Source organism: Pseudopipra pipra, chromosome 1, assembly GCF_036250125.1.
Source record: "Pseudopipra pipra isolate bDixPip1 chromosome 1, bDixPip1.hap1, whole genome shotgun sequence".
Classification (NCBI taxonomy): Eukaryota; Metazoa; Chordata; class Aves; order Passeriformes; family Pipridae; genus Pseudopipra; species Pseudopipra pipra.
The window spans coordinates 35583630-35605244 of record NC_087549.1 but is presented as its reverse complement, the minus strand read 5'-3'; positions in this window follow the sequence as shown (position 1 = coordinate 35605244).

Below are 21615 nucleotides of genomic sequence, written 5' to 3'. Positions count from 1 at the left end.
TTTTCTCTGATTTTCTGAAAGAGAAAGTTTTGTATCTCACTAAACTTTATAAATATTTAGTAGTTCCTGTTTATTTGATCTGTCCTGTAAAATAACACAGAATAAGTATCAAATTTTTCTCTATTCCGTTTGTAACACTACATCATGTTCCTGTAGCACTTTTTGAGACACCTCTGCTACCCTGCAAGCTTAAATTCACAAAATTTTAAATGCAGCACAGTGAAAGCAGTCTCTTCCTCCGCGCTGTCCTCTGGAATAGGCCACTGAGATATGATGCTAGGTTGGACCCTGTGTGCTTCAGAGGATACTGTATTCCTTGGAGAAACATGAAATGACAAGCCTTTCTAGAAACATAAAGGTGAAAAGAAATCATAGCTTTTCAAGGAAAAGCTAGCACTTTTATTACTGCTTCTAAAGGTTTATATAATGCTTTGCACTTGAATAGCACTCTCTATTCAGTGATCCCAAAATCCTTTGTAGTAGTGTATTTCACTTTTGACAGCCCAATGATACAGGCAAATAACACCATTTCCTTTATATAAATTGGTCAGTGAGTCTGAGAAAGTTAAGCACCTAATTCAAAGCCCATTAAGGCAAATGAAAAGACTCCCAACAGGCTTTTGGTCAGTTGTTAATGAGACATCTCAGGTCATACAAAAAATTTGTGACAGAGAGCAGAACTCAAGTGTCCTTATTCCAATTCATTTGTCTTAGGTAGACATCCTCCACCTTCCGTACAAAAAGGATTTTCCAAAGGGCAGACTTGTGCCTATCATCCTCATAGAGTGATGTTAAACATGCAAGGTGATATTACACCAATTAAAAAACCAGCTACACAGCAGAAGGTCCCATGTGGGCAGAGATGGGTCTCACAGTGAACAGTTATCCAAATCATGGTTCCAGGAAATTAAGGCCATATTTCAGACCAAAGTGACCCAAGTGTGTGCTGCCCATTTTTATAAGTACAGGAAATCTTTACCAACTGACACATGGAGAAATAAGAGGAGAAATAATAATCTGACAGGAGGGGGTAAAGACAACGTAGCCAGACACTTCTAAGAGATTTCCAGTGACAGAACAAGAGGTGATGAATGGAGACTGAAAGGTAATAAATTCTGTTTAAATACAAGAAAAAATTTTTTACTGTCAGAGTGGTCAAACAGTGACACGGGTTGCCCAGAGAGGCTCTGGAGTCTCCATTCTTAGAGATAATCAAAACTCAACTGGACACAGTTCTGAACAACTGACTCTGACCAGGATTTACAGGGTAATTGGACTAGATGACCTCCAGAACTAACATTATGCTAAAAAAATTCAGTGGTACCTAAGACAGAAGAAACCCTCCTGGGCTGCTCAAAGTATAAGCATGCTGTGCAATAGCAGAAACCCTTGCCATCAGTTTACAACTACAAGTACTTGTAAAGAAGATGTTTCCTCCTCTGCTGATCTCTTAGTCCTCATGCACCTTGTGCTGCTCCTCCAGGGCTCACAGCATCAACCCCGATGCTGCAGTGACTTCTGGCAAGCAGGGAGCATCCAGAGGTACTGGAGTGCTGTAGTTTACTGACCCACCATACCTGGAGTGACAAATGAATTGCTCAAATCCAGCTATAGTGAAATAACTCTTTACTCAACCATTTTTCATAAGATTTAAAATGGATAACTCCTTTTCAAACATTTATGAGACAGGTAAAGAAATGGGGAGGAGGTAAGGAGCAGGAAGTACCTTATATTTAATATGCCTACACTTTAACTGGAAAGATTTGTCTTTCCCTTTACAAATTCTGAAATACTTGCTTTTCAATGGATCTTATCTTCCTGCATATCTTACTTCTTAGGTTGCATATTTCAGAAAAAAAAATCTTTCCTAGTAGCATGCATTCCCTTTATTGATAACCATTTAATTTACGTTCACTAGGGACCCAGGGACCTAGACAAATTCGTACTTTGTTTCCAAAACTTATTTAGTTCTTTCTCTTTGAGAGGCAGCATCAGTTCACTCCTTAGGGGATACAAATGTCTTTCATGAAACTGCAGTAACAAAGCAGTTAGTGGTCACTGTAATGATTCTTGAGTTTGATTTGTACATAAAGATGCATTTAATTTAATCTATACATGCACACGTGTAGATTAAATTCCTACCTCTCTGTTATCTCTTGACTGGTACCAAACACAACAGCTACTGGATTTCTGGGAAACACAGGAATCCTTGAGATATTTAACCCAGTAAGAGGACAGTTACAGTAATGACAATTTGGGATTTTGTGCCCAGTGTGCCTATGACTCTCTTGTGAGATTAAGACTTTTTCTTAGATATATTCTTATCCTTTCACTTCTGAATCAAACATATTTGTTCAGTAGAAGCAGAGCCTTTCCTTTTCTACAGTGTCTGACCTAAGTTTATTTTCATCAGCATATAGCTTGACAAAAGTGGTCTTTACCCATGAATGAGCATATCCTACATAATACTGCATAAAACCCATCAATCTTGTATTTTATAAATGGAGAGCCTTACAAAGGATATAGTTATAAAGAACAAACTCCTCAGAAAAGAATTCTGGCGACACTATATCTCTACAGGTATTAGATATATTATTAAGCTAAGGAGAAATATCTCTACTAAAAACACAAGTAATTTATATGCTTATGTCTATTTAAAGCTAACTAAAACTATCCTATGAAACCCAGCTTTTTGAAAGTCATACCTCCATCCCTCATGCACGTTTTAGTCACTAAAATCTCATACTGAGGGATAAAGGCAGAGTTAAGCAACACATTTCCCTGAAATGGCAATGAAGTGCAGCCAAAATAGAGATAATTATTTTAATTAATGGTAATGATTTTAACGGTTGAACATTTTAACTAATTAATTATGATTGATTGCTTGTTACTAATCAGGAATGTGATTCAAAGTTCTAATTGAAAACCTGAGAGGAACGGGCACTAAAATATGATATACTTCTGCTGAGAGAACAGGCATTTATTTTTTATATGAAACACTTCAAAGTAAAATTCATTTTAACATTTAAGATAGCCAGAAAATAATGTACATCTCCTTCACAGGAGGCTTTTTACCCACAGACATGAGAATTTGAAGATAACCTGATAACCAACTTGAAAAAAATGGGGTGCTCTTTCTGGTCTTGTTTGAAATCTGCTTAACCCTCCTGTGTTATGTTCCCTGTCAACATGGCATCACGCTGTTGTGCTTTAATACACGAGGGAGAAGCTAACTGCATAATATTTATTCAGGATATGAACTCACTGAAGTGGCTTTATAGATCTGAAGCTGTTCTAAGGATCTCAGTGAGGCATTTATTGAATTAAGTAGCCCTGCAATCTATTCTCACAGATACAATCTCTCACCAACACACTACTTCTGGCTTTCTCAAGTCTGGGTTGAGGACCACACTAGTAGACCAGCCTCTTTCCTACCAAAAAACCTCACACTCTGTCTGTACACCTGGAGGCACAGGCAGCGCTGCAAGGGGATGCTGTTCCCCAGAGCCATAGAGATGTGCCCCAGGGACCAGCAGCTACAGTTCACCTTCCTGCTGTGGTCAGGACCCTGGGGCAGCTGTAGGGTTTACCAGTGACCACTCTCTGCCACATCACTACTAACCAGAAGGCTGGGCTGGTCCCAGAGCAGCTGCCGGACCACCGGAAATGGCAGCAGGGTGTATCAAGGAAAACCAACCCCGGTGCCAGGCTTCCCATTGATGCCAGAGGTGGCACAGCCGAGCCATCTGTCCTGAAGATCATGAGGAAGGCTACACAAGGACTGAAATCCCTCCATCTAAATCCCTACACTGCAAGGACAGGTAATCAAGTGCCACTGGGGACAGTTTGGCATTATCCTTTCATCGGGGGTAAGGGCAGCTTACCTTTTAAAGAGGCAACTCTGACTGTACAGTTATCCTGGCCTCACTGTCTCTTCTCCCAGCTTTGGGATCTAGACACTGCATAGCAGCAGGGCAAGTGGTTTTAGAAAACTGATTGGGCAGATAACTTATCTTTTGGGATAAAGAGGGGCAAAAGCCTCTGTAAACAGCAGCCCATAGTCAGTGACTTAGGTGGAACAGCGAAATGTCAGCACAGCAAGCGATTCACAAGAGGCAGCAGCCCCAGGAACAAACCACCTCAGGCTGCTAGCAGGAAACTTTGGGAAGGTCAAAAGCAGCCCCCTTTCCAGGAGGGGAGCATCAAATGCTGGGCTAAAAACAGGTCCTCTCTCAAAATTATATAGTCCGAAATCTTTCCCTGATACTGCATAGCCTCCCCGCAATGCGAGTCTTAATAAATAAACGGTCTGGCTTAGGCAGAAGGGGGTAAAGCAAGAATTGTAGTGGCACCAAAATGTTTATAGAAGAACCATGAAGCTGTTTCACAGTTTTGATAGAGAATTTGCTCCCTCGTTAGCTGATTTTAAAAAAGGAGAATCCCCAAAGTACCATTTGGCAACTACTATAAATAAATGTTGCAGGCATAATACTGCTTTCTTCTTCCAAAAAAAAAAAAAAGGATTAATTCGCGATAAATGTATGGGTTAGAGACATGTAGAGCTGAAATAAGAGACTGTGACACTTTAAACACAGCCTTGATACTGTTGGTACCAGTGAGATTGCCTCGGGTAGGCAGTGTTTGGTCTGAACTGATTGTAGAAAGGTGAGATCCAGTCCCACAATAAGCAGGTAATACTGTGGGACTGCATGGCACTGCTTATGAGCATGCTAACAACTGGATCAAGGACCACACAGAAAATGGAAAGGTGAGGACTCTGGCCATCTCCATCATGCAGCCCAGCACCCTGTTTTGAATCTTTGTTGCCTTTTTGTCTCTCTCGGGGGTCTGAGGATGCCTACCTCCAAGTTCAGACAAACAACTGCAGCGGTTTACCATGGGAGCATGATTTTAGGAGTGTTCTGTAAACCTGAATGTTGTTTTAATCTAAAGTGGTGTTTGCATCATAGATCTTTCATGTGTATCTCAGGGATCAAGCTGGAGCAATACATCCAAATTTCTAGGTGTTTAAAGTCATTAGGCACTTCAATGCAGAGCCTGAGGATCCTTGGGCACTTAAATCTAATCCTATACACATGACCAAAACCCAAATACCTCATTGTGATCCAGGCTTAAGCAGTCATTCCACCTGAGCTCCACATAAACCTTCCCAAAGCCCAAACATTGTCAGACTTATGCTTAATTATGATAATTAATAATTACCCTGGACTTTGGCAGCTCGACTGCTCACACATGCAGGTGCCTCATGGCCTTGGTGCTGTGCTACCTGTGGGACACTGCACTCCCACCCCAAAACCAGCCAGGAGTGGCAGCTCAGGAACTGACTCATTGGTGGAGCAGACATCCTTGATTTAGCCCCATTGAGGGCAAGGACAAATTCATTCACCTTAATTTCCCATCATAGATGTACCACTACCCCAAATTCAGCCCTGGAAGGTGAGAGAGTGAATTCCACTCTGAGCACCATGCATTTACCCGCTGTGTTAAGCCATTAAGTTAATCTTGGAACAAACCAAAAAAAAGAAAAATAAAAGGTAAGCAGCTTCTCTGATCGAAGAAGAAAAGGGAGTCAGTCTCAAAGATAAAACTTCCACCTACCTTTATTCACATCACAGGAAGAGAGAATTTAGCAAATCAATCATGCAAATAACTTTAAAGATTTTAGCACACTTCTTCCTTAACTGTTTCACCATGGTAGAGGTATGAATTTTCTTCCATAGCACTCCTAATACTTAAGTTCATTGGTAGAGCTGACTAGCAGACACTGTCACACAATAGAGCACTTGCAATTTTATCTTCTGGAAGAGACAACCCAGAATAGATTCTTTCCTTGCATTATCCCACTCCACCTCCAAGGAGCAAGCTGAGAGAACCACAACTTCAGAGAGCATGGCTGCTAGCTTAAAAAGAGGAACAAAATGGGAGTACGGTGTAGAAAGGACTGTGCCCTTTCAGTTTACTACTTGCATGTTGAGCTATTTAGCTGGGAGGAAAAAAAAAGTCATATTTTCTGATTGCATAAATAAGCCCCAAAGCTGCTGCCCTGTGCATTCTGCTCCTTTAAAGGACTGCTGTATCATATTAGCAGTCATCAGAGGAAACCATGCCTAGAAACTTCTCTGAAAGCTGTAGCACTTCAAGAAGGATCAGAAAGAAATGTCACCAGGCAGTACTCCCTCTTGCCCCTTTAGCATAATGGCTCAGGAGAGGGAGATTACAACAGGTTTTCATCATGAATATTGTGTGATTGAGCAAGGAGCAATTTCCTGACAGCTTTGATTCCAAATTTCAACATTATGTCACTTGCTGAAGTATCAGACACATCATTAACCAGCTCTAGCAGGTTTTGTTATGATTTGATGAGTCAATATCTGCCTAGAAAATTTAACCCATTTTTCTCTCTCTCACACATTTTGAACAAGCTCTATCCTAGAAATGTCTGCCTTTCTGAACGACATTTCATCTGAATCATAAAATACCCTTTGATGCCTTATTATTTACACAGCACTTGCACATGCTCATGCCTTATTCTCAATCACTGCCACGAAGTATCTATACACAGAATTCAAGGTGCTTTCTAGGTTTAGCTTTAATTCTATTCTTTATTTTAGGCAGCTAAGCATTATAACCACGCCCAGTCTTGAATTTCAGAAAAAGGGAGAGAGCTGTGATGCCTCACTGAGTTCTGCTGGATGGTTGTGAGGTCAGGCCCTCTGAATGGCCAGATGCCAGCGTGCACAGCCAGCTCAGACCCCTCCTGTTATGCTTCTGCTCCTGGCCACCTTTTCTTTTTCCTTGCCATTTCTGTGCACTACCCCAAACTAAAGGAGGGTCATGAATTTTAAAAAGTGCCATTTCACAGCAGACTTGCAGAATGATTCAGACAACCTAGCAATTGATACGTATCACTATGTACAGTGCTTTGCAAGACTAGGACAGGTGGTTTTTTAAACTCATGTTTTAAGTATAAAAAGGGCTATCACAAGTCAGTGACTACTTATGCCAGAAAAAGATACATCAATGTAGCATTAAATCTCCCTAATCTTTGCACCCAGGGCATGGCTGCAGAGATATCTAAAACATGGTGGAGGGAAGAGGCAGATTAGGTACTTCACCAGTTACTCTTCTGCAAGGTAAAGAAGTTAAGTCTACCTCATTTTCTCTTTTACTTAAAACACCATTGTAAAAGTACAAATTGGAGCATTTACTTAGTTGGAAAAGTCAAATGAAAATATTTATTTTGTGAAGGTCTAGTGATAAGTTCTTTGTAATGTCTTTCTGTAATAGAAAATCTGTTTAAATGAGGGGACTAAAGAATAAATTTACCTTCTTTAAAAACAGCAGAGAGGCAGAAAAGGCAAATCTGCAATTTAGTTCAGCTGAAAGTAATTAAAAATGGCCAAAACCAGAAAGTTACATTGTAATCTTTGAGGAGTGCAAACTCATTACAAAGCAGCTGCTTCTGAACAGCAGCAGCACACTCGAAATATGTAGAAGACTGACAATACAGACGTGTATGAGAACTCAGGAGCTGGTATTGTTCTGTGGACAACACAAACTCAAAAACTGAAGGTAGTTTCCCATTCACATCTGTCTCTGATCTCCAAAAAAACCTGCAACACACAACTTCACCTGGAGAGAGAAACTGAAGTCCCCTTCAGGCTTTATTATAAACCTCTGCCGATCTGGGAGCACGGATGCTGTCTAAAACCAGGTGTGCTAAAATATATTTTCCTCACTATATATTTGTGTTCATTTACTGTATATTTTCTGTTTCTTTAAACCTACTACATGAAACATTTTTATCAAAATATGTTTGTCTGTTTAAATGTTTTGGAATATGCTTGGAATAAAGCAATACACTTGGGTTTGTGAAGCTGTCAGCCCAATTTTATCTTCAGCAGATTAGGACTATTTAGAGAACTGCCTCCCCCTTTCAAAGAGGGTTTGCGGAGGGAAAGCATGGGAAGATCATCTGGGAATCTCATGTGCCATCTTCTAGACCACTGTAGGAGGGGTATGTGTTGAGATAATGTCATGGGTTATGGTCAGGGAGCAGGGTCGGTTCTAGACCATTAGTCTTGAGCTTTAATGCTAATACTTTTGCATAAGAATAAACATATTTTTAAATGAAACTGCCTGAAATCTGCATTAGATGTGAATTTAGCTTCAGGCTCTCCCTGCTCTTTCCTGTGCTGTTTCTGAATAACATAGTTACTCATAAAATGCACCCAAAAAATATTTCTTAGCTAGTAGGCTGAAGTTGCAGTGCAACAAACCAGGACTTGGGCAACTATTTTTCAAGGTGTTCCCACATGTTTTCTGGTTCCAAATAAAGCTGTTTTTCACTAGCACTGTATCCTCTGTATTTATGAACTTGTTTGCCCTTTTTTTGAAATACAAATCAGAAAAATAGAGCCAGGAGTAATAAAGACCCAAAGCTAGTTGTAAGTGGAAACATCAGCTTTACCAATATCAGCTGCTCTCCTGAAAGGTTTTCCAAATGTCTCACCCCTTAAATGAATAGTGAGTAAGAAGTTAGAGGTACAACAAAGGTTCTAGTTCAAAATTCGTTCCAGCTAGGTTACACCTACATCTACTATGTCTTTTAATCATCAGTAAATATCTCCTAAATTAGTGTTATTCACGAAGAGAAAGAAAATTGAATAGACTTCTCTTTTTAAGTTGGCATTCGATATACCAAAATGTTACAGAAGAATAAAAAATAGATTAAGATTCAACCTGGTGCCCTTTCTGTCTTGCAAAGCTGCTTTGAAATGGGCTTGTTCAATACAGCAGCAGCCTAAATCTCAGGTTTCTATTGAAAACTGCCTTGGAAATGAGTGCCATACTGCAAAACTCAGGGAGGAAAGGTGGAATAGAGACAGAGAAAAAGCTCTGCATTTACTTCAGCACCAAACAGATACAAAATCGTCAGACTGAAAAATGAAGCATTGTGATTTCAGCAGATGAATGTCTACTGAAAGGGGAAGCTTGTTGGTAGCTTCAACAGAAACACTGAGAATTCAGCAGAATAAAGCTGCCTTTCAGCCTTACCTGTGACTCATCAGTGGGGAAACTGAGGCTCAAGGCAGGTTTTGATGTCAGCACCCAGGCCAGGAGAAAAAAACCTTTCCCAGACTGCTGACCTGACTCCTTTCAACAAAACACTGAATATTTCCATCCCTCTTGCAGCTCCCTTCCCCCACAGGAGTGGAAATTGTTCCAGCTGGTACCCAGATTGTCACCAGTTAACTGAAACTGGATCCCAAAGGTGCAGTGGTAAAAGTCCATAACTATCAGTAGAAGGCCATTTCCATTTTTTGAAGCCTAAACTGTGAACTTATTCCGATTGCTTGGGGTTTTGTTTTGTTTTCATCACAGAATAAAACAATACTGAGAGCCTTTTTAATTTCTGTATAATTTGGAAAACCATCTAGATCAGCCAGTTCTCTGATAACTGCATTATTAACTCAGACATCATAGGATGTTAGTGGTTTAGATCATCCACACTAAAATATTCCAGTAAGAAAGAGAGGAAAGCAATGAAAAAAAGGTGAGTTGGAGAAAGAGAACTTACTGTGAAGAATGCAGAAGTCTCTGACTGTTTAATAGATAAGAATGAATGTTGCTGTTTAACTAGATCCAGCCACTGAAATATCTAATTAAAACTGATGTGCTTATTTAGTTTCCAATTCATCACAGGTGGGCCCACATTAATGTGAAAATGAAAGTAAATTACCAGTATTTGGCAATCTCACTGAATGTCATTCACATTATTAGCTCAAATCTCAGAATGCATTTTAAAATATGGTTCAGAGGTAATAACGTGCTTGAGAACAAGTGAAACCTTGAATCTCTGTCTCAGTATTTTACTGGCAAGTGTGAATTCAAACTTCACTGGGGGAGCTGCCGGATAATGCTCGTACAAAAGCGCCTTTAGGCAGAATATTCTGGGGGAGCTTCACTCACTTTCCTACCACTAATATCACTTGGGAATTGTTGTTTATGTTGGCCTCCCTCCTACCTGTCCCCCTCCAGCTAGAAGCTCATAATAACTCGAAGCCATTTAATTGTAACCAGATTTCAGGCTCACACTCAGATCACGGAGACCCTGTGTGATTCAACTGCAATGTATTCAGCTTCATAAATGCACAACGGAAAGGAACAAATAGACTTGAAAATAATGTGTCTTCCAAGAGCATTTGAATTTTCTTTGTAAATATTATATTTATAAATAGTATGTATTATGTGCGCTTCAGCTGGTTGCTAAAAGAAAACTAAAATACATTTGATTTTCACTTAGAAAATCTATGCAAATCTTCAAAATATGTAAGAATGCATTTAAGCCATAGGTTTTTATGAACTGAATGTTTAGCCAGTGCTCAAAGTGGGACTGTATATTATTGTCCAGAAATATACATCCCTTCAAATACAGTTAGCAGGATTCTACTAAACTGAAACAATTTTCCATTTGTATTTTTTTTTGAGTCCATGCAACCAGCATCTCATAAAATGAAATACTATAATCAGGGGCTTACCTCAGGTGCTCAATGTCTCTTCAGATTTTTCAAGTTCAGACAATTATTTTATTTTACAGTTAATCACAGCATTGTCTTGAGTATTATTGGCAACTTAAAACTCTTAACACATGGTTACTATAGTGAAAAGGGCAATTTCTGTTTCAAGACATCAAAATAATTTTTCCTCTGCTGCTTTCAAAACCAACACTTTTCATTTAAAAAAAAATAATTGTAAAAATATTTTTACTGGATTTGAAAAACACTTTTTCAATATTTTTCTGTTTTAATAGTCTTCCCCACTATCCTTTTGCTATTAAAAAGTGAATTAAGGGAATTTATTAAAATGTGCGATGAGTTATAGATAGCAAGCTAGATAGGTAGGTAGGTAGATAGATAAAAATATATATGTATATATATTATATAAAAGTGCATATATATAAATGTAGACAAATTTCTTCAGTAATCAAATGTGAACTGCAGCCTCTGGTTTTATTGGAAAAAAAAATAATTTTTTCCTTGGCCAAATAGCTATGTCAAAGCACTGCAGACCCTTGCAAGCACCATTTCAAACACAGTCTCCCATTATCAACCACACAAAACATTCCCAAGATCTGTATTGCAAAGCTAAGCAGGCTACAAAATCTCATTCTTTTAGAGAGAGAAAGCAAAGAAAGGCAGAAGAATGAGCCCGAGCACCCAAAAGGAGAAAAAAGGAAGGAGAGAGAAGGAAAAGGACTAAGAAAACCATAGTGTGCCAAAGAGAAATCAAGTTACGCAGAAATTTAGTTTAAGGAAAGAAAGAAACATATACGAACAAGGGTGCTACATCACTTGTATAGTCTTGAAAAAAACCCTCAACCCTATGTGGTTTTAAAAGCAAAGAAAAAGAGGAAATATGCATATTGCTTGTCCAAGGGATGTGGTAGGACCATCTTCCCATGCTTTAGACAATGTAGAATTGATCTCAAGCTGAGGAGTTGCTGGCCAAGCCTTTTGGAATGCAAGGGTGAGAGCATCCTCCAGTTCTGTCAGGAAGCACAGCCAGGGTGTCGCCAGGCCCCCGGCAGAGTGGGGAGAGAACACTGACATCCCTAGGAACACTGACCGGACAGCAGCTGGAGATCCTGCTTTCTGTCTCCACCCCACCACACAATGTCCCTTCAAAGACTCATTTGCAGTATATGTAGGGAGAGAAGGCGTAATGCTGAGAAACTGGTGGGAAATAATAAGAAAGAAGTGCTCTAGTTTGATGAGGATAATAACCTTTCTAACTGGTGTCCTATCGTATTAGGTTCCCCATGAAATTATTTAAAACAGCAGGGAATCAAACATCCCCACGTTATTAACCTCTAACTCGTGCTTATTGAAGAAAATCAGGCAGATATTTTATGTGTGGCTTCCCAGATGATGGCACATAGCACGGTGAGGACCATGTGTAAGACCCCAGGCTCACCCCACGAGCTCATGCAAGGGGTTTTATGCCGAAAATATGTAAGGCCCCAAAAATCCACCCAACGGATTTATTAAAAGGGCCTTAGGTTCTTTCATACCTTGAGGCTACACACTGGAAAAAAGCTATGACTTTTTCTGGAGATCAAAATAACACTCTTATACTGGTAAGCTTTGGAAGATAAGAGAATTTGACAAAAGTTTAAAGCAAACATTCAATAAACATAAAGCATTTCACAAAGCATTGACTTACCAAATTCCAATCCATCCTGGTTTAAGTTACCCAAATATTAAGAAAAGGGAATTAGGAGAAGAAGTAAAGAAAAAGACAGAGAAAGAGAGAGAGAAGAGAATTATAGATACCATCTCAGATCCAGCATAGAACCAGCTACTACAAATCCAAGCACAATAGGGCCATGACACTGTGGAGGCCTCATGGTGTTGATTTTATTTGCTTTGGACTCCTGAGGCCACCATGCCCAGGTGGGGTTTCTGTCCTTCCAGCCATTTGGGATCTGAGTTAGGGGCTCCAGGGGGTGTGATGTGGGGTTGCAGGTGTGCAGATGACTTAGAGCTACACTAGAGGCTCTCAGGGAGGCAGTATATGAGGGCAGAGCACCATTCCACCTTGGCAGAACCTGATCTGCCCCCTCCCACACACACAGTTATTTCGAGCCAGCAATAACTTTTTTCCAGTCTATCACACCATGGGACCAGGTCCTCATGCTGATGAGGGACAGCCCTCCCACTGTGCCCCACCTCTGGCGGACTGGTTGCCATCCCCAGGCTGCCCAGTGGCCACCATGACCCACAGCTCCCTGTTTGTTTCTGACCAGCTGTGTGGGGCCCAAGGTTTCCCCATCCACTCTGGGAAGGCAAATACCCAAAAGCAAGAGAGGATGCTGTGTATGCTACGAATCACAACACAACACTGGGGTGACACTGGCTGCACTATTAACGCAGCTGTTAATAAGGCATTTGTATATGGCTTTTTAGATGAAAGCTAATCTAGTGTAAAACATTTTAAAGCCAACTGAACACCATCTATTAAAAGGAACTAAAGTTTCAATCCAGAAATTGGCCAAGCTGGGAAACCAAAGCATTGTACCATCTTTCTTGCATCACTTGCGCATTTTCTAGGGTGCAGTGAAATACCATACAGAAGAAAAACAAGTTGCCACATTCAAAAGTAGTTATTAGATAAGTCTGTGGATTTATATTACCTAAAGACATAGAGCTGAATTGTATGAATGGTAGGCTGTTCCTACTTAGTCACAAATTGTGTTGGGAAATAATGTAGCACTTTTTTTTAAATTATGATCCTCCATCAGAGCAGTACATTGTCTGGTTGGGGATCCACTGCTGGTTTGGGGTTTAAACATTATAGTTTACTTAAATTCTTTGTGGGAATTTTTTTTTTTCTGTTGCCAACAATTCTTTTCTTTATTCCCAGCAAAACTCATTTGACTGTCTATTTTTCAAATGCTTGAAAACTATTGAGCAAACCTGTTCTTTTATAAAATACTAAGGAATTTAGGACAACAGAAAGTCATTGAAATGCTACTTTGAAATATTTAAATCTTCAGAGGGCAGGTTCAGTTTTTTAGGGGTTTATTTTTGACATTTTTGAAGATATACATACATAAATTATTGGTAATGCTGAATTCCAGCACTGGAAATGCAGCAAAGGACCTTGGCGGCACCACAATGAACAGCTGCTTGTGAAGAGCTTGCCTTCCCAAACACCCAGAGGAAGGTAGGGAGTGCTGAAGTGTTGGCTGAATATTCAAAAACACTGCAAAGAATAAAAACCTCACCATAAACAAAATGTGAGGAAAACACCTCTGTTCCCAACGCCCCTTGGGCAACACTGCAGGAAGGACCTGGCTGTATATTTTACACCTCTGCTATATGCTCATACAAACACACTTAAAAAAAAAAAAAAAGAACAACAAAACAAAACCAACCAAACAAAAAGAGCCTTATTACTATTTCAGTGTCTCTGAAATAACATTGGTGTCCCGTAGAAAAGAAGTATTTCCCATGTACAGCACCACATAATCATTTAGCTGCACGGTGGGAGGTATTTGCCATCTTCTAAAGTATCACTTATTAGCCCTGGTGGGGATGCAACTGGCAAAATTGCAGGTTGATCCTGTACAATCAACTGAATGGTTTGAAGGTGCTGTGGGGAGATGAGTGGGCTCTCTTCTGAGAGCAAATGCAGTTTAGCAATAGAATGAGAAGGGCAGGAGAGTTCTGTGGTGTTGTAGGGTCAGTTCTGAGAGGTACGTTGATAGTCTACATCGTCCTCGAGCAAAGACATGCCTGTCAAAAACAAGGACCATCGCTAAGTCTGGGGCTGTGCACACATGCTGTAATAAAAACAGATTCCTCCACCGAGATTTTACAAGCCAGGTTTATGACCAGACAACATACAGATGTAATACACAAACACAGAGGAAGAGAGGAAAGGAGATAACAGTAAAATGAGCATGCATTTTTCATAATAGGCAGTAATTTCATGGCTTAATTTAATCAGTGGTCTAACTTAGTGCAGTACCTTGCTTTTCTCCTGTCCTCATAAGTTTTAAGGCCTCATTAACATATGATGCGTGCAGAATATTTCACAGAAACTGCAGTCACTAAGAGTAGTCCCCCAAGCTTTATGGCATGTTTCACAGATTTCACAGAATATTCTGAGTTGGAAGGGACCCACAACAATCATTGAGTCCAGCTCTTAAGTGAATAGACTGTAGAGGGATCAAACCCACAACCTTGGTGTTATTAGCACGGTGCTCTAAACAACGGAGCTAATCTCAGGGTTGTCTATATGGGATCTTATTCCATTTTAAGTACTGGTCCCAACAGAAAGTATTTAGCTGCCATCATTTCAAAAGGTTAGTAAGGTGTTCTGCAATAATTGACATTTTCTGTAGTGAGAACCCTAAATGAGTGCTGAATTTTGCTCTGCAGTGTGAGAAGTGCAAGCCAAAACTTTTAAGGATGTTCACAGTATTGTATTGTCTGACTTCTGTTTACTCCTGTGTTGCATTTGGAACGGGCTTTGGGAACTGCTGGCAAAAGAAGAGGTTTCAGCACCGTGAGTTATTAGGTGTTGCTATAATAAAACTACTTCCACAGAGAAGAGGAAAGTGCTACATCAGTTTAGATGGTGAAGTTAAGCTCTGGTCCTGAGGACACAGTTTGAGCTGGGGAAGAGCTCACAACGTGCCACTGGTTTCCACAGTAAAAGAGGTTGTGTGTGACTTGGCAATAAGTCTTTAACATGAAACTATGTACAAAGTGAGGGGTAATAGCCTTTTACGTTTGTATGCTGTCACCATTCATATTCTTACCTTCCATGTGAAGATGATCTCCTGTACAATGTAGTCTTAGGAATACCTGCACAGGCTTGGCCATGAAATTGTTTATTGATATATATGATCACACATCTTTAATTACACTTCAGAAGATCACATAATACAGTAGGCATATTTTAGTAGCTATCTTGATAGGCCCAAAAGGCCCTTAACTATAAAAGGAAGAACAATCGTCCTCCTACCTGTATTGAGACCAAAATATACGTTGGTGCTGCCAGAATTGATTTGTATATAATTGAAATTCATCTTGCAGGTTCAAATTTTAAAGAAACTCAAATCTGGTGCCAGCCAAACAGGGCAGTAGAGTTAAGGGAGAAACTATTTTTGCCAAATTATTTTATTGTGAATTTACTGATCTTGAAAGATGCTGCATTAGTGATAGCACTTTATTTATCCAAAGGAGTACAACAAGTGACAGTGGTGCTCCTCACCAAAACAGTTTAGTCTGTTTCTGGGAAGAAGCTTCAGGGCAAGGGTTTGCATCCCATTTATCAAGTCTACTGGCATCTTCTGGCTTCCTGGTCTTGCCATTTTTCCTTGTATTTTCAAATTATTAGAAAGAATGAGAAGACTAAAGAAACACTTACAGAAGTGCTAGCCTTATACTAACTTTTGTGATGTTTGCACCTATCTATCGAGAGGATAAAGTCCGTTGTGTAAATTTTAACTTTTCTACAAATTGAAACATGAGATAGGATATAATCCTTCATGCTCATTATCAAAATAAAGTACCCAATCTAAGATTGTTACAACCTTGGCAGAGAATTCCAACCCTAGAATTTCTAGAGAATCCTATATATCCCAAGTCTGTGCTCTCACTCCAGTTACACCTCACTGCCTTCACAGAGAACTTCTGCAAGTATCTAAACTGGTATTTTGGTCCTATTCAGCATCTGGTGAGATGTACTTACAATTACATAGCTGTAATAGTACTCACTGGATAGTGCAATAGGCTTGAGTGGACTGTTTAGCTCTGGGATTTTAACTAATTTTAAATCAAATTTTGAATTTTATGCCCTTCCTTCCAAACAGAAGGGTGTTACACCTTCTGATTATGTATTAGGTGAGGTAGATGTAGCAGACTAGCACACACAAAATGTTCAGTTTCCTTACTTCTGCCACACATTTCCCCCCTATTTTAGCATTAATCATTTGCCACCGTAGAGTTGAGCCCAGAATAACGTATTTTCAATTAACACAAACAAAAATGCATCATCAATAGCATCGTCATTAACAATCAGCAATTACTGCTTAGTTACAGCCCTTGTTCCAGCTTTGGGGCACAGTGCATCCCCACACTGATGATGGTGATGATTCCAATAGCAAAGGTCAGCCTTAAAGCCTCTCTGAAGCCAGTCATCCAGACGATTACCGTCATTGACAGTTTTTGCCAGAAGCACACTTATTGAAAGCAATGTGAATGCCACAAGGACTGTGTATAAAAATAGAGGAAAATTGTCTGCAGTCTTCCCTCATCTCCTGGTTGCCAATTGTAATTAGATCTTCAGGCTGCTTTGCAATCAGCCATCAGTTCCACAGTATAAAGACCTCTGCAGCAGAATATGCACTCTATGTCTTTATCATCAAAGTCCTCCAGTCATTCAAATGGCCTACAGTAGAGATATCTTTTCTATATAACTTGGAACATCCAGGGGGAAAAAAAAGGAAACTGAGTACACCAGAACTTCTAGAAGAAACTGAAAAGGATATCGATTGCAGTTCCTGTGCAGCATTTCCTGATGCAACCCCACACTTAGCAGAATTACCGAAGTAAGGTCAAAAAGAATCTTCATTTATACATTTAAAGTGCCACCTCCTTTTACATTTTTCAATACATAAGATTATCTCCCTTCATACAACATACTTAATCTTCTGTGTATCACCAATTTAATATTCATAATTTCAGTGTTTTGTGGGATCCAGTCTCAATTTCGTTCTACTGATATAAGCAAAAAATATATAAATGACCTCTAAGATCATATTCACCTACATGTTACACGATGTTTCTGCATTATTTTGTCTCAGACAGTAGTGCTGTTGTTTAAATAATTTGTACTACAGTTGTATTGATTTAATAAAAGATATATTCGGAATCCATTTTCACTGCATTTAGTTGTTAGATGCATACACAGAAGAGTGTTCACCTTGTTGACTTAAAATCTATCCTCTTTGTATTTATTGCCCTTAAAGGAATCTATATGGACAAAGACTATTTGCACCAGTGCCCTAATTTGCACCATAAAGAATATCGAATAAATACTTTTTTTAAGTCCCACTCAGCTAATTGTCTTTTGAAATGTGGTTAATATGTCAGAAATATCTCTCAGCTATACATCATTTACTAAGCAATGCCAGAAGTTACAGTAAGCTGTTATTTTTCTGTTTCTGAACATGCTGCTCCATAATTCTCTTTAGAGGAACTCCATGTGAGTGGTACCAGAATAAGAACTGTTATATCTCATAAAGCCATAGACTACCAGCACAACCCCCCCAAGGTGAGTTTCAACTGCTCTATAGCTAAAGAGGCTATTCACCAGCAGAAGACTTCAGGATACAGAGGAAAATTGTCTGTGTCTGCTGAGCCTGGCTATTAAAGCTGGCAAGTTTCATCTCCATCTTCTCTGATGCTCATCCTATGAGGAAAAAAGAGAGCTTCCATAGTAAGGACAGTTGTGGTCAACCTAGACATAGGATCCCACCACAATTTTGAAAGCTGTTTCTTTACTAAATAGGAATATTAATGACTCTGAGGAATTAATGCTGGGATGGAAGTTCCTACAACTTCCATTCTTACTTATAAAAGCATTGTTAAGAAAGAACTAGTGCTATATTCCCATGGTTGCACCCTGTCTCTCTAGATGAAGAAAATATTTCAAGTGAAGAGAAGGGGCCAAAAGTTAAGAGTAAGACATTCAAATAATGTTTCATGAACCCTGGAAAATTTCATGCTGAGCTCCTCAGGTGAAAATTCAGTTTCTGTGCATTCCAATCTTCTTTCAATATGCCCATCTGACTCTCCAGATTCATTAACTGAGCAGCCACATTTTCTAGCAGGTTTCCTACAGTGATTGAAGTTTGCAACACATCTATTTCTGCATATAGCAATTCCAACACTTCTCAAAACGATCCCTTAAAGTCCAGACTTGTGGCAGATTGTCTTTCCAGCAGGACAGCACAAGATGGGCTCTGGTATGTGTCTTGAGATGTAGTGGTAATGCACGTTGAAATAAATTAACTATTTATACAGAGCATTTCAACTCAGAATTGTATGAGCTATCTACCTCACAAACCATGCATATAAAAGTATGAGAATGAGACAAGGGAGTTTATGCAGGTCAGGATCTTAGGTACTAAGAATACACCATGTTTCAGAAACCCGATGAACCTGGGTAGTTTTGAATATAACAGTGATGTTATTCGGATCACTAAATGTTGTGATGTAAAAAAATTTGCAGGATCGGGGATTAATGATTCAATTTAGGCAGTGAAAAGCAGCTTTATACCTTAGTGCAGAATGACCTTTAGGCAAGATGGGAACATTCTGCTTTTGTTTGTTAAGAACAGTTTTAACTAACCTGTATTTCAACAGTCACAGAATTAATTACAAAAAGGAAAGTTCTCAAAGTTTTCCTCATTTTTTCCCTCTATAAGTCTAACTGTCTGCTATGAGAAAATTATGAAAAATAGCTAGCTAGCAATTGTATAGAATCACATCAAGTGAAAATACTTTAAGAGTTTTGTTATATTGTGACATCTACAACCCTCACTTATTGGTTAATGGATATAATTTTGTTTTGGTTTTTCACCTACTCTAACCACAAGTTGCAATCACACTTGTTTCTTGCATGACTCCAGCCAACTGAACCCAAGTGAGCTTCAGAAAAATGAAAGTTAGGGCAAGAACATGTGCAATTTTTCTTTAATTCTTGTGTTTCCAATATAAGAAAAATTAAGAAAAACAGGCTAAGATACAGACCTAGTGCTGAGCAGCACAAAAGTGATGCTAGGAGTTGTGCGCTCAAAGAACTGTACAGTGAACATCCAGTTCCAATTCTTCCTTGTCTCTTTTTGTCAGGATTAATCCTAAAATCATAGAAAAGGTTGAGAAAGACCTCTAAGATCATTGAGTCCAACTGTTAACCTAACACTACCAACCAAGTCTACTACTCAACCATGTCTCTAAGGGCCATGTATACATGGCTTTTAAATACTTCCAGGGTTGATGACTCAGTCACTTCCCTGGGCAGCCTATTCCAACCACCCTCTCCATGTTTACCACCCTCTCCATGAAGAAATTTTTCCTAATATCCAGTCTAAACCTTCCCTAGTGCAACTTGAGAACCCTCACCTTACTACAACCTCCTTTCAAGTAGTTGTAGAAAGAAATAAGGTGCCCCTGAGTCTCCTTTTCTCCAGGCTAAACAACTCCAGCTTCCTCAGCTGCTCCTCATAGAACTTGTACTCCAGACCCTTCACTAACTTTGTTGTCCTTCTCTGGACTTGCTCCAGCACCTCAATGTCTTTCGTGTTATGAGGAACCTAAAACCGGACACAGGACTTGAGTTGCAGCCTCATCAGTACTGAATACAGAGGGACAATCACTGTCCTGGTCCTGCTGGCCACACTATTGCTGATATAGGTCAGGATGCCATTGGCCTTCTTGGCCACCTGGGCACACTGCTGGCTCACATTTAGCTGTCTGTGAACCAGCATTCCCAGTCCTTTCCAATAGGCAGCTTTCCAGCCGCTGTACCCCAAGCTTGCATGACCGCAGTTCAGGACCCGGCACTTGGCCTTTTTGAACCTCATACCATTGGCCTCAGCCCACTGATCCAGCCTGTCCAGATCCCTCTGTAGAACCTTCCTGCCCTCCAACAGATCAACACTCCCAATCAACTTGTTATCATCTGCAAACTGACTGAGGGTGCACTTGTCCATATTGTTGACAAAGATATTAAACAGGGCTGGCCTCAACACTGAGCCCTGAGGAACATCACTCACAACCAGCCACTAGTGGATGTAACTCCATTCAACATAACTCTATGGGTCCAGTCATCCAACCAGTTTCTTACCCAGTGAAGAGTGCACCTGCCTAAGCCAGGAGAAGCCAGTTTCTCCAGGAGAATGATGGAGGAAATAATATTGCAGGTTTTACTAAAGTCTAGGTAGACAATGTCTACAGCCATTCCCTCATGCACTAAGCAGGTAACCTTGTCATAGACAGAGATCAGGTTAGTCAAGATCATGAATTAAGGCTATCATTGGCACTGCAATCCATAAAACACAGTGCCAACTTTACCAACTTTTTTTTATGGGAAATGACATTAAAGCAGCCGCTTCTGTATCTCTGGTAAGCTCCACATATTGTACAGACAGCTCTGAAGTTGCCTTTAGATCTGTCATATGGTGCAAACAGCTGTCGATGAGCCATATGAACTGCTTTGACCTCCTGTATGCCATTTTCCTCTGGCTTCCCTTTGGCTTTGAGCATGCGGCCTCTTTTACACAGCTCACAGGATTGCCACAGATAAGTTTTTTTCCCATTTGAAGGGATCAGTAATTTTTCTTGGAGAATGCAAATACAAATCAATAGATTCTCATCTTAACATAAGGGAAATGCTTATTTTTAAATGAACTCTGTTTTTACCCCTGAGACTAGTACAAAGCAACCAGAAGAGGCTCCATTAGAGCTGCACGGGGGATTTCAAGACTCTGCTTCACTTGTCCCCATTTCACATTGTCAAAACATGTAAAAACAAAGGATTTCATTTCACTTACAAAAGACATGTCAGTAAGTGTACAGCTTCAGAAGGAATTTAATTACATGGTGTCTTCACAGGTGACAAGGTGCTAGCATTTGTGTATATAAAAACTACCTGAACAAGCTTTCAGAAGGATTTTTCCTTCAACACAGGGAAATTAGGGCTACTATGTCTCACATTAATTTAAGGTCGAGAACTCCACTCAGAGGAGTAGGACCATGGATTGCCTGAATTTGTAGCCGAATAAATGTAGAATATGTCCATTGAATATTCCCTTTCTCCTGCTGAGCAGCACGATGTTTTTTTCATATATATCTTCTTTTTTTTAGATTAATTTTATCTATTTGATATTTGACTGATTTAGCTAGAAAGTCAAGTCATCTTTACATGGCATGCCTTAGACACCAGGTGGTCTGCTAGGCAGAAATTTCATCAGATACCTCTGCCCTTTAAATTCCTCATGTAGAGAAAGAGGCA